Source organism: Prionailurus viverrinus, chromosome F1, assembly GCF_022837055.1.
Source record: "Prionailurus viverrinus isolate Anna chromosome F1, UM_Priviv_1.0, whole genome shotgun sequence".
In the NCBI taxonomy this organism is placed as follows: domain Eukaryota; kingdom Metazoa; phylum Chordata; class Mammalia; order Carnivora; family Felidae; genus Prionailurus; species Prionailurus viverrinus.
In genome coordinates this window covers 63864160-63875285 of record NC_062577.1, presented here as the reverse complement: position 1 = coordinate 63875285, position 11126 = coordinate 63864160, and the positions used below count along the sequence as shown (strand labels likewise).

Sequence of the window (11126 nt, the reverse complement as noted above, 5' to 3'; positions counted from 1 at the left end):
TTTGCACTCAAGAGACCTAGGAATTGGAAGGGAAAAAGGATGTAAGTGTGGGGCAAAAAGGATGGGAAGTGAGGTGCAGATTATCCACAGTGCAGGTTAGAGTGGCGGAAATTCACACAAGGCAGAGACCACTTCCTCTTGTGGATGAGGGAAGACTCCCTGGAGGAAGTGACACAGATGCCTGTGACCCATGGAGGTACTCGGACTTCATCTTACTCTGAGATAAATTAGAGATTTAAGCGCCAGCGTCACGTCAGAACAAGAAATCCTGCTAAATTACACTTAACTCATCTTGACAACCCATCATCGAGCAGAGAGAAAAGACAAAAGTTGCACACAGAGACTTGCAAATCCATCACCACTGAGCTGGGTTTAAGTATGTCCTGACACCTGGGCTGCCGGGATCTTGCTCTAAAGGGAGACCAGTGAACCGATGTCTCCAGTGTGTTTTCCTGGGAAGATCAAATTGGAAATTGCTCTGCAGCGGGTGTAGGTGAGGACAGCAGGGAGAGGGGCACGGGGAGGTAGAGGGCTGAGGACAGAGAGGAAGGTAAGGAGACACATGGGAAAGAGCAGGAAGGTGGTTCCAGACTTACCGACGCTTCCAGAGCCAGAACACAAAACCTGCCAGAAGCACCAGGGGCACGATCACCGCCAGGAAGACCAAGCCCACCGAGTGGTGCTGCTCTGTGGGTTTGGTGCAGACGGTGTCAATTCCCATCCATCTTGGGTTCAACTGCACCTTCCTGGTCCTTTTTGCTCCTGTCACCCTCTGCCTCACCAGCCACCCTTCCTCCTTCTCGTTTCCCATCCCTGCTCAGAGATGGACACCTCACCAAACACTCTGCTTCCTCCCACATCTGTAGGATCCTCACCTTCAGCTCTCCATTTCTTGCGTTATTAATTTTATGTCCTTTATGATCTGCGGTCCCTAGAATCCCAAATGTTTCATCTCACTCTCCTGCTCTGCTTCAGGACCACCCACCCCTTTTCCCAGCTGGACCCCTACCCTTTCTCACCCCAGTAGAGGACCACGTCCTGGCCTCCTAGACTGCTGTGTCTCACTCGGCAAGACAGGCCAGCTGCCTCTCTGGCTTCCACATCCAAGGACGTCTCAAGATACCATGTCCCGTCAGCATGGGGCAAGATGTCACCTCGCCGGGTTCCCTGGTGCTCCTCCTCACCCCGCATCCACGTCACCCATACTGGCTTGGGTAGAAGCCAGAGACGTGGCACACGAGGAGCAGATGGCCAGGCCCTGGACTTGAGCCAGTGGACAGCCAGGCCTCTGGCCTCACTGCAGAGACAGGAAGGCATTCTCAGACTGAGAGGGTACGTCTTCACATCACATTAGAAATACACATCTTTCCACCTCTAGGAACCTGTTACCATCATCCCCTGACCCTCTTGGCCCCTACTCCACCAAATTTGAGAATATGGTGCAAATTTATGAGTGCACAGAGAGATAATGCTTGGAGAGAGGGAGCAGGACTGACCTTGTCGCTGAAGGTCTGCCTTCCCTGCCTCAAGAAGACCCAAGAGGAAATGGGGGCAGATGTCACTAATATTTGCTTGTATTCGTAAGTTGGCCACATGGTACTGATTGAATAGTTTGGAGACCTGCTGAGCTCTCCTTCCTCCCTTTGGAGATGACCACCATGACGTGTTCTGGAAGCTCACGAGATCTGGTCCTTGATACGCAATCTGCATGAAGCCTGCTGATGCCTCTCCAAAGTGAGAATCGCAGCCTCTTGCCAGCTGTACCTGAAAGGGATCTGGGAAGAGAGAATGTGAGTTACAGGAAAGGGAGAGGGAAAGAGATGAAAGGAGATGAGTGGAAGCAAAGGACGGAGGAAGCAGAGGAGAAGTTGAGGGCATTGGACAGAATGGAACAAATTTGGTTTGAGTGGAGACTCAGACAGAGGGGAAGTGGTGGTCGCTGGAGGCAGAAGAAAGGTAAATTACTGAGAAAGGAACACATGCTGGAGGAGAAACAGGAAGGATGTAGGCAGAGAACAAGGAAGGGCTCCACAGGGGAGCTGTGATAAAATCATCAAGGGTGAGGGGAAGGCAGTGGGCAGAGGGAACACATAGACAGACAAATGTCTCTGATGGGTCTGAGTGGGGAGAAAAGCACATTTCAAGGATCAGTCATAGAGTGAGGAAGAGGAGAGTCTCTGGCTGGAGGCCAGGGAATGGGGTGGTCATGGGAGACTCTGGTGAGAGACAGGAGAACACAGCCTGATGTCAAGGAGAGGAGGGGAAATAGCAGAAGACGTGAAGCATTTCAAGTTCGGGGTCTGGCTTCTGCCTCCTGAACGCACGGGTGTGATTCTGTTTTATGATGGGGAGTCGAGATGTTCAGCAGCCAGGGGAGGCTCTTTCCTAGAAGAAGAAGGAATTCATGGCGACACACACAGGCCACCTCCATCCCACGTGTCCTGAGGGACCCGAGCTCACATTCAAGCTGCCATTGACTGCCATGCTCCTGAAATATCAGAGGATATCTCATGGAGAATGTGTGAAATGACTTTTCTTGTTCCATTAGCTCCTCATTGCTGAAGTTGCCCCTGGACCACGGCCACAGAAAAATGAAAGCGCCCGTCTTGCTGGCCCAGCCACGAGTCTGCAGTTCATCCAGCCAAGCTGAGCCCTGATTCTGTGTCCACGAACGGTTGCAAAAGGATGTTGTCAGGATGGTTCGAAAAGAGATTGGCTCTTGGAAGTCTGTGCCAGAAGAACAGATAGACACTGGGAAGGAGAGAGAATGCCAAAGAAAGTTGCCAGGGAGGGGCCCAAAAATCTAGAGGACAGGGAGCCGTACTTCTCTCAGGAGACATGTGCTGCCCCAGAGTCCCAGGTTTCGTACCCAATTGTTCAGAAAAGTAGAGGGTCTTGGGGTCAGGGGTGCTCAGGAAGGAGCCAGGCTGATACCACTCACTCCCCAGATGCTAGGAACCCACACCCTGTGTGCCCACATGCACAGACACAAATTCACATATGTACACACACACAGAGTCGCATATGTATGCACAAACATACACACATATACCAAAAGATGTACAGACACATGCAGACACACCGAGACACAAACAGGCACCTATATGCACATACTCCTACGTAATTACACACCCATGCAGACACACAAGCACATGTACACGTGCAGACACACATGTGCACCCACAAAAACACACAGGACACATACGAACACACACAGGTATGCGTATGTGCGCATGCACACTTTACACCCACTGAGCAGGACCACCGTCCTCACCATCGTCACTGTCACCACCTGGGACAAGAACTGTGAGCAACGCCATTTGCAGAAACAACATCTTATTTGCAGATGTGCTTTCTTTCTCTCGGAAAGTGGGTCTTTGGCGTCTGTTCTCACAAACCTCCCCACACGCAGCCCCTCTCTTCTGACTTCCTTCTCAACACACACGCCTTCCCTGAGTCTCCACCCTCAACCCTGGACACCTACTCAGACTCTCACTTCCCCTCCGGGTCTGACCCTCCTCTTGGCTTCCAGCCTCCATCCTGCTCCCTGAGGCCCTGATTCAGGCCCTGTTCAGGCTGGGGAAGAAGTCTCATGTGGCATGGAAAAGGGACCCTACCTCTCGTGCCTTTTCTCCTCATCCAGACAGTAACCCATGAAGACACACGACTCCCCAGCACCCAACCCTGGACCCTGCTGTCACCCTGTCCCTCGTGCCCTTGGGTCACTCCCCATGGACTTCCTTGCCTGTCTTACCCCTTCTGCAACCCATTCACATCTCTGACTTCTCACTGTCCTTGTTCAAATACAAAACGAAGCAGCTTGATTTGAAGGTCACCTTCCCTTAACTGGGGGGACAGGAGTCTAATCATGCAAATAATCTCGCCTTCTTGCGGGATAGAGAGGGTCCGTGTGAGAGAGGACCTCACTTGTGATGAACAGAGAATTCCTCACTGACGGGGGAAGACTTACATTTCTGGGGGAGGTTGGAACTGCAGTTAGGTTAAGTTAAACAAGGTTTGGGAAATTGGTCTGACCCAAGGCACCATTTTGAGTCCATGGGTTTCTCTTAATACTTGTTCTATTTGCTTTTCCAGATGTCCCTCGATTGCCTGTGTAACAGTATCAACAACCACCAATTCACCAATGTTTTTAGGGGAGAATCAGTTGCCATTAGTGAGACCGCAGGACACTGAAACATCTATGAATACTGGTGTGAGGTGACCTCTCATTGTGGTTTTGATTTTCATTTCCCTGGTGATCAGCGATGTTGAGCATATTTTCAAATGTCTGTTGGCCATCTGGATTCCTTCTTCAGAGAAACTTCTATTTATGTCTTCTGATTATTTGTCCTTTTGCTGTTGAGTTGTACAAGTTCATGATATATTTTGGATACTAATCCTTTATCAAACATGTTATTTGTTAATACCTTCTCCCATTCCATAGGCTGCCTTTTAGTTTTGTTGATTGCTTCCTTTGCTGTGCAGAAGCTTTTTATCTTGATGTAGTTTCCATAGCTTATTTTTCTTTTGGTTTCCCCCGCTTCCAGAGACATAATAAGTTAGAAATAAATTTCTGTGTATAATGTCAGAGACATTACTGCCTGGATTTTGCTAGGATGTGTATGATTTCAAGTCTTACAGTATGGTATAAGAAAGTGGTCTAGTTTCTATCTTTTACATGTGGCTGTCCCATTTTCCCAACACCATTTGTTAAAGAGACTTTCTTTTTCCCATTGCATATTCTTGTCTCCTTTGTCAAAGATTAATTGACCGCAAGATCGTCAGTTTATTTCTGGGCTTCTCTAGTCTCTTGCATTGGTCTCTGTGTCTACTTTTGTGCCAATGCCATACTGTTTTGATTACAGCTTTGTAGGATAACTTGAAATGTGGAATCGTGATTCCCCCAGCTTTGTTTTTTTCCCCCAAGGTTGCTTTGGCCATTCAGAATCTTTGGTGCTTGCATACAAATTTAGGATTGCTTGTTTCAGTTTTGTGAAAAATGCTGTTGGTATTTTGAGAAGCATTGCATTAAATCTGTAGGTTGCTTTGCATAGTATAGCCATGTTCCCAATATTTGTTTTTCCATTCCATGAACCTGGAACATCTTTCCCTTTCTTTGTGTTACCTTCAATTGTTTCATCAATGTGTTATAGTTTTCAGAGTACAGGTCTTTCGCCTCTTTGGCTAAGTGTATTTCTAGATATGTTATTATTTTTGGTGCAACTATAAATGGGATGGTTTGCTTAATTTCTCTTTCTGCTGCTTCATTATCTTTGTATAGAAATGCAAGGGACTTCCCCATATTGATTTTGTATCCCATGACCTTAGTGAATTCATGTATTGGTTCTGGTTGTTATGGGGAGGAGTTTTTAGGGTTTCTACATGTATAGTACTGTGTCATCTGCAAATCGTGAATATTTTTCTTCTTCTGGGCCAATTTGGATGCCTTTTAGTCTTTCTCTTGTATGATTGCTGTGGCTGACACTTCCACTATTATGTTGAATAAAAGTGGTGACAGTGGAGAGTGGACATCCTTACCTTCCTCCTGACTTTAGGGGAAATGCTCTCAATTTTTCACCATTAAGTATGATGTTAGCTGTGGGTCTGTTACATACGATCGTTATTATGTTGAGTTATGTTACATCTACATCTATGTTGTTGAAGGATTTTATCATCAATAGATGTTGTACTGCGTCAGATGCTTTTTCTGCATTTTCTGAAATGGTCATATAGTTTTTACCCTTTCTCTTGGTGTTATGTATTGTGTTGATTCATTAGTGAATGCTGAATGACACTTGTACAGCAAGAATAAATTCCACGTGATCATGAGGAATGAATTTTTAATATATTGTTGGATTTGGTTTGCTAATATTTTGTGATGGATTTTGGATCTTTGTTCATCAGAAGTGTTGGCCTGTAGTTCTCTCTTTTTGTAGTGTCTTTAACTGCTTTTGGTATCAGGGTAATGCTGGCTTCATGGAATGAATTTGGAAGCTTTCCGTCCTCTCCTATTTTGTGGAATAGTTGAGAAGAATAGATATTATTTCTTTAAATATTTGGTAGAATTTTCTTGTGAAGCTGTTAGTCCTGGACTTTTGTTTGTTCAGAATTTTCTCCCTGCTGATTCAATTTCATTGCTGGTAATTGGTCTGCTCAAATTTTCTAGTTATTCCCACTTCATTTGGGGGGATTATGTGTTTCTAGGAATCTACCCATTACTTATAGGTTGTCCAGTTGGAGGCCTCTAATTTTTCATAAAATTCTCTTAAAATCCCTTGTATTTCAGTGGGGTCAGTTATTGTTTCCCCTCTTCATTTCTGATTTTGTTTGAGTTTGCTCTATTGCTTGCTCTTTTTTTAATGAATCTCGCTACGTGTTTATCAATTTTTGATCTTTTAAAGGACCACCTCCTGGTTTCATTGAACTGTCTTCTGTGTTTTTTTTTCCATATCATTATTTCTGTTCTAATCTTTCTCTTTTTCCTTTCTTCCACTGCTTTTTGTTTTTATTTGTCCTTTTCCTATCTCCTTTAGTTGTATGGTTAGGTTGTTTGTTTAATAATTATCTTGCTTCTGGGGTGCCTGAGGCTCAGTCGGTTGAGCTTCCAACTTCAGCTCAGGTCATGATCTCGTGATCTGTGAGTTCAAGCCCTGTGTCCAGCTCTGTGCTAACAACTCGGAGCCTGGAGCCTGCTTCGGATTCTGCGTCTCCCTCTCTCTCTGCCCCTCCCCGCTCATGCTCTGTCTCTTTCTGTCAAAAATAAATAAAACATTTAAAAAATGTTTTTAAAATAATTATCTTGCTTCTTTAGAGAGCCATGTATTGCTATAAACGTCCCTCTTAGAACTGCCTTTGCTGCATTTCAAACTTTTGGGCCATTGTGTTTTCATTTTCCTTTGTCTCCATGTATTTTCTTTATTTCCTCTTTGATTTCCTGTTTGACCCATTCATTCTTTAGCAGCATGTTATTTAACCTCCATGTATTTTATGTTTTTTCCAGATTTTTTTCTTGAGTTTCATGTGTAGTTTCATATGGCTTATGTCAGAAAAAGATGCTTGGTATGATTTTGATCTTTTTTAAATTATTGAGACTTGTTTTGTTGCCTAATATATATTCTGGATAATCTTCCAGGTGCACTTAAAGAGTTGTGTATTCTGCTGTTTTAGGATGGAATGTTCTGAATGCATCATTTAGATCTATCAGATCCAAGGTGTCATTCGAAGCCATTGCTTCTTTGTTGAATTTCTGCTTGGACGGTCTGTCCATCAATGTCATTGGGGTGTTAAAGTCTCCTACTATTATTGTATTACTATGGACTACTTCCTTTATTTTTGTTACTAGCTGATTTATGTATTTGGGTGCCTCCATGTAGGGTGCAGAAATATTTACAATTGTTATATTTCTTGTTGGATGATTCCCTTTAGTGGTATATAGTGTCTCTCTTTGTCTCTTGGTACAGTTTTTATTTTAAAGACTATTCTGCGTGATACAAGTATTGCTACCCTGGCTTTCATTTCACATCCATTTGCTAGATAAATTCTTCTCCATGCCTTCATTTTGAATCTGCATGTGTCTTTAGGTCTGAAATGAGTCTCTTGTAGGCAACATAGAGAGAGGACTTGTTTTTTTTTATCTATCTCATCACACTATGTCTTTGGATTAGGACGTTTAATCCACTTACATTCAATATATCTACTGATTGGTATGTATTTATTGCCATTTTCTGTACTCCTTTTGTGGTTGTTTTGGTATTCTTTGTTTCTTTCTCCTCTTGCTCTTTTCCTCATGATCAGTTGGGCTCTTTAATGATATGCTTGGATTATTTCCTCTTTATTTTTTGATAGCTATTCCTAATTTTTGATTTATAGTTTTCATTCAGTTTCTACATAATATCTTCTGTATATAGCAGTCAATGTGAACTTATTGGTCACTTCACTTTGAGCCCATTCTTTATTCCTCTCCCTCTCGCAGCCCCCCACTTTTTAGGTATATGGTGTCATAATTTATGTTTTTTTATTTTGTAAATCCTGTGACTGATTTTTATGGATACCCTTATTTTTACTGCTTTTGTGCTTACTTCACTTTTGGTCTTTCCTTTCTACTCACGGTCCCTTTTAATATTTCTTGTACTGATGCTTTGTGGTCATTAATTCCTTTAACTTTTGTTTGTCTGGAAAAATCTTCATCTCTATTTGTATTCTGAATGATAGCCTTGGTGGGTACAGTACTCTTGCTTGCAGCTCTCATTCCTTCAGCAGTTTGAATACATCATCACACTTCTTCTGGACTGCAAAGTTTCTGCTGAAAAATTAGCTGATAGCTTATGTGTTTCCGTTGTATCCAACTGTCTTCTTTTCTCTTGCTGGTTTTAAAATTCTCTTTTATCATGATGCTTTGTCATGTTCATTACTATGTGTCTTGATGTGGACCTCCTTGGGTTGATTTTGTGGAGGCTCTCTATGCCTTCTGATTCTTGATTTCTGTCTCCTTCATCAGATTTGGGAAGATTTACGCTATTATTTCTTCAAATGCCCTCCCCCTTTTCTTTCTCTTCTCCTTCTGTGATTTCGATAATTCCGATGTTACTATGCTTAATGGTATCTCTGAGTTCCATAAGTCTGTTTTCATTTTGTTTTTATTTTCTCTCTCCTGTTAAGCTTGATTGCTTTTCATTACCCTGTCCTCCAGGTTGCTGATCCATTCCTCTGCTTCCTATAGTCTACCCTTCATTCCATGCGTGTATTTTTAACTTCATGTATTGTGCTCTCTTTCTCTGATTCTTTTTTATGTTTTCTCTCTCTTTGTTGAGGGTCTCATTGAGGTCCTCCTCTATTTTCTCAAGTCAAGAGAGTATCTTTCTGACAATTACTCTAGATTCTCTGTCAAGGAGGAGTTAAGACAACAGACTAATAGGGGAACCCTGAGCTTGCCTCATCCCTGAACACAGTTAGATGAATATCAAATCATCTGAATACCCAAGGAATTGATTTGAGAACGGAGAGAGCAACAATGCAGAAGTGGAGGTAGAAAAGTGACCACATCATAAAAGGTAAAAGCTGCAAAGAGTTGATTTGGGGGGCAAAACATCTGTGGGTGTTGCAAAGGGAGGGAGCCCTGATCATGGAGAGAGGAGAGAGCGGAGAGAGTGTGTGAGGGACAGAGAGAGAGAAAGTTGAAAGTCCCTGCAGGGGATTTCACAGTAAGAACCCTTCCCCAAAACCATTAACTGGGAAAAGAAGGGGGCTTGACCATCACGAGTTTTTATAAGAGCAGAGTGTAGAGTCTAAAGTTTTGAAGGCCCACACCATCTCCAGTGTCTTGCCTGGTGGGTTCCGTGGTGCTCCAGTGAGGAAGGAGGGTAGAGACCAGAAATGGTCAGCATAGTCTGAGTATGTCCTGGAGAAAAACAGCTCCCAAGCATTTGGGAGAAGTGGCACAGCCTTTCTGGGGACAGAAACCTGGTAGGCACCAATGTGCTGCCCTATTCACTGGCATAAGAACATAGACACCAGCGAAGGGTAGCAAACCTTAATGCCAGATTTTGGCTGAGTTTGATCATAAATTCTGAAATGCTACAGAGTCATGCAACCGATATCTGGGGCAAACTGTCAAACAGCAAATGCACAACAGACTCCCCCACAAGATTAGCACAAGTCCACGCTAATGTCTAAACTTTGGAGTTTTGTAACCCAGCTGTGTGTCTTAGAGAAAACACAGGATGGGACTCCTGGGTGGGTCAGTCGGCTAAGCATCTGAGTTTGGCTCAGGTCATGATCTCATGGTTCGTGTGTTCAAGCCTGGCATCAGACTCTCTGGTGTCAGCATGGTGCCTGCTACAGATCCTCTGTCCCCTTTTCTCTGTGACCCTCTTCTGCTCTCAATCTCTCTCTCTCTCTCTCTCTATCAAAAAGAAACATTTATGAGGAGGAGGAGGAGGAGGAAAAGGAGGAGAAGGAGGAAGAAGAAGAAGGAGGAGGAGGAGGAAGAAGAAGGAGGAGGAGGAGGAGTAGGAGGAGGAGGGTGGAGGAGGAGAAGAAGAATTGTGCTGTGACAGACAGACAGCTCTGACACAGTCAGGGTGAAGGCAGACATCTAAAAGAAGCCAGGGGCATAAGAGTGGTGATTATTTGCTCTTCTGTGAGGGCTTCCCAAAGAGTGGCAGGCACCAAGCTCTCACTCTGGGGATGAGAGTGGGGCGATGCCATTCACCCCCCCTTCAGCACTGTTTAGTCTCAGTAAGCAAAACAGTGCCACCCAGGGGAGGCTGGAGCCTCTTATACCAAGCCCCACCCTCCTGGACCCAGCAGATGCATTCTCCACTAGGACAAGTCCCCCTGAGAATCAACACAGATTGCCCCTTTCCCAGAAGACAAGCATAAATACCTCTCACATACCAAGTCTACTGATCATAGAGTGCTACAAAGCACTCTGTGAATCCAGCTTCCTTTGTATTTTTTTTTTACTTTTTTATTTTATTAATTTATTTTTCTCTTATTTTTTGATCAAACTGCTTTTAAAAAGAAGACCAAAACACACATAGAATATAGCTTCCCTTTTTAGTTTTATTAATTATCATCATTATTTGGATCTAGCTACTTTAGCAAGCAGACCAAAACACATATAGGATTTAGCTTCCTTTTATTTTTTTTTATTTTTGGAATTTTTCTTAATGTACCCATTACTCACAGGAACAGAAATAATATAGACCTCATTAACAAAAAAACAAAAAACAAAAAAGCAGTGACCCAGACTAAATGACAAGATGGAGTAATTCACCCCAAAAAGGAACAAGAAGAAGAAACAGCCAAGTATTAAATCAATACAGATACAAGTGAGTCGTTGGAACCAGAATTTAAAACAATAATCATAAAAAATCTATTTGGTCTTAAGGAAAGTATAGAAGACATCAGAGAGTCTCTTACTGTAGAGATAAAAGAACTAAAACCTTTTAGGAAGAAATTTTAAAATGCTATAACTGAGATGCAAAGCTAAGTGGATGCAATGACAATGAGGATAGATGATGCAGAGAAACAAATAAGCAAAATAGAAGATAAAATTATGGAAAATGATGAAACTGAGAGAAAGTGGGAAATAAAGGTATTGGATCATAAATGTATACTTGGAG

At 43.2% G+C, this 11126-nt stretch overlaps 1 pseudogene; it reads right to left on the bottom strand.

Annotated features, from left to right (window-relative positions):
* Positions 1-592: 592 nt before the first annotated feature.
* LOC125155615 (T-cell surface glycoprotein CD1a-like) lies at positions 593-3335 on the bottom strand (annotated as a pseudogene).
* Positions 3336-11126: the final 7791 nt, after the last annotated feature.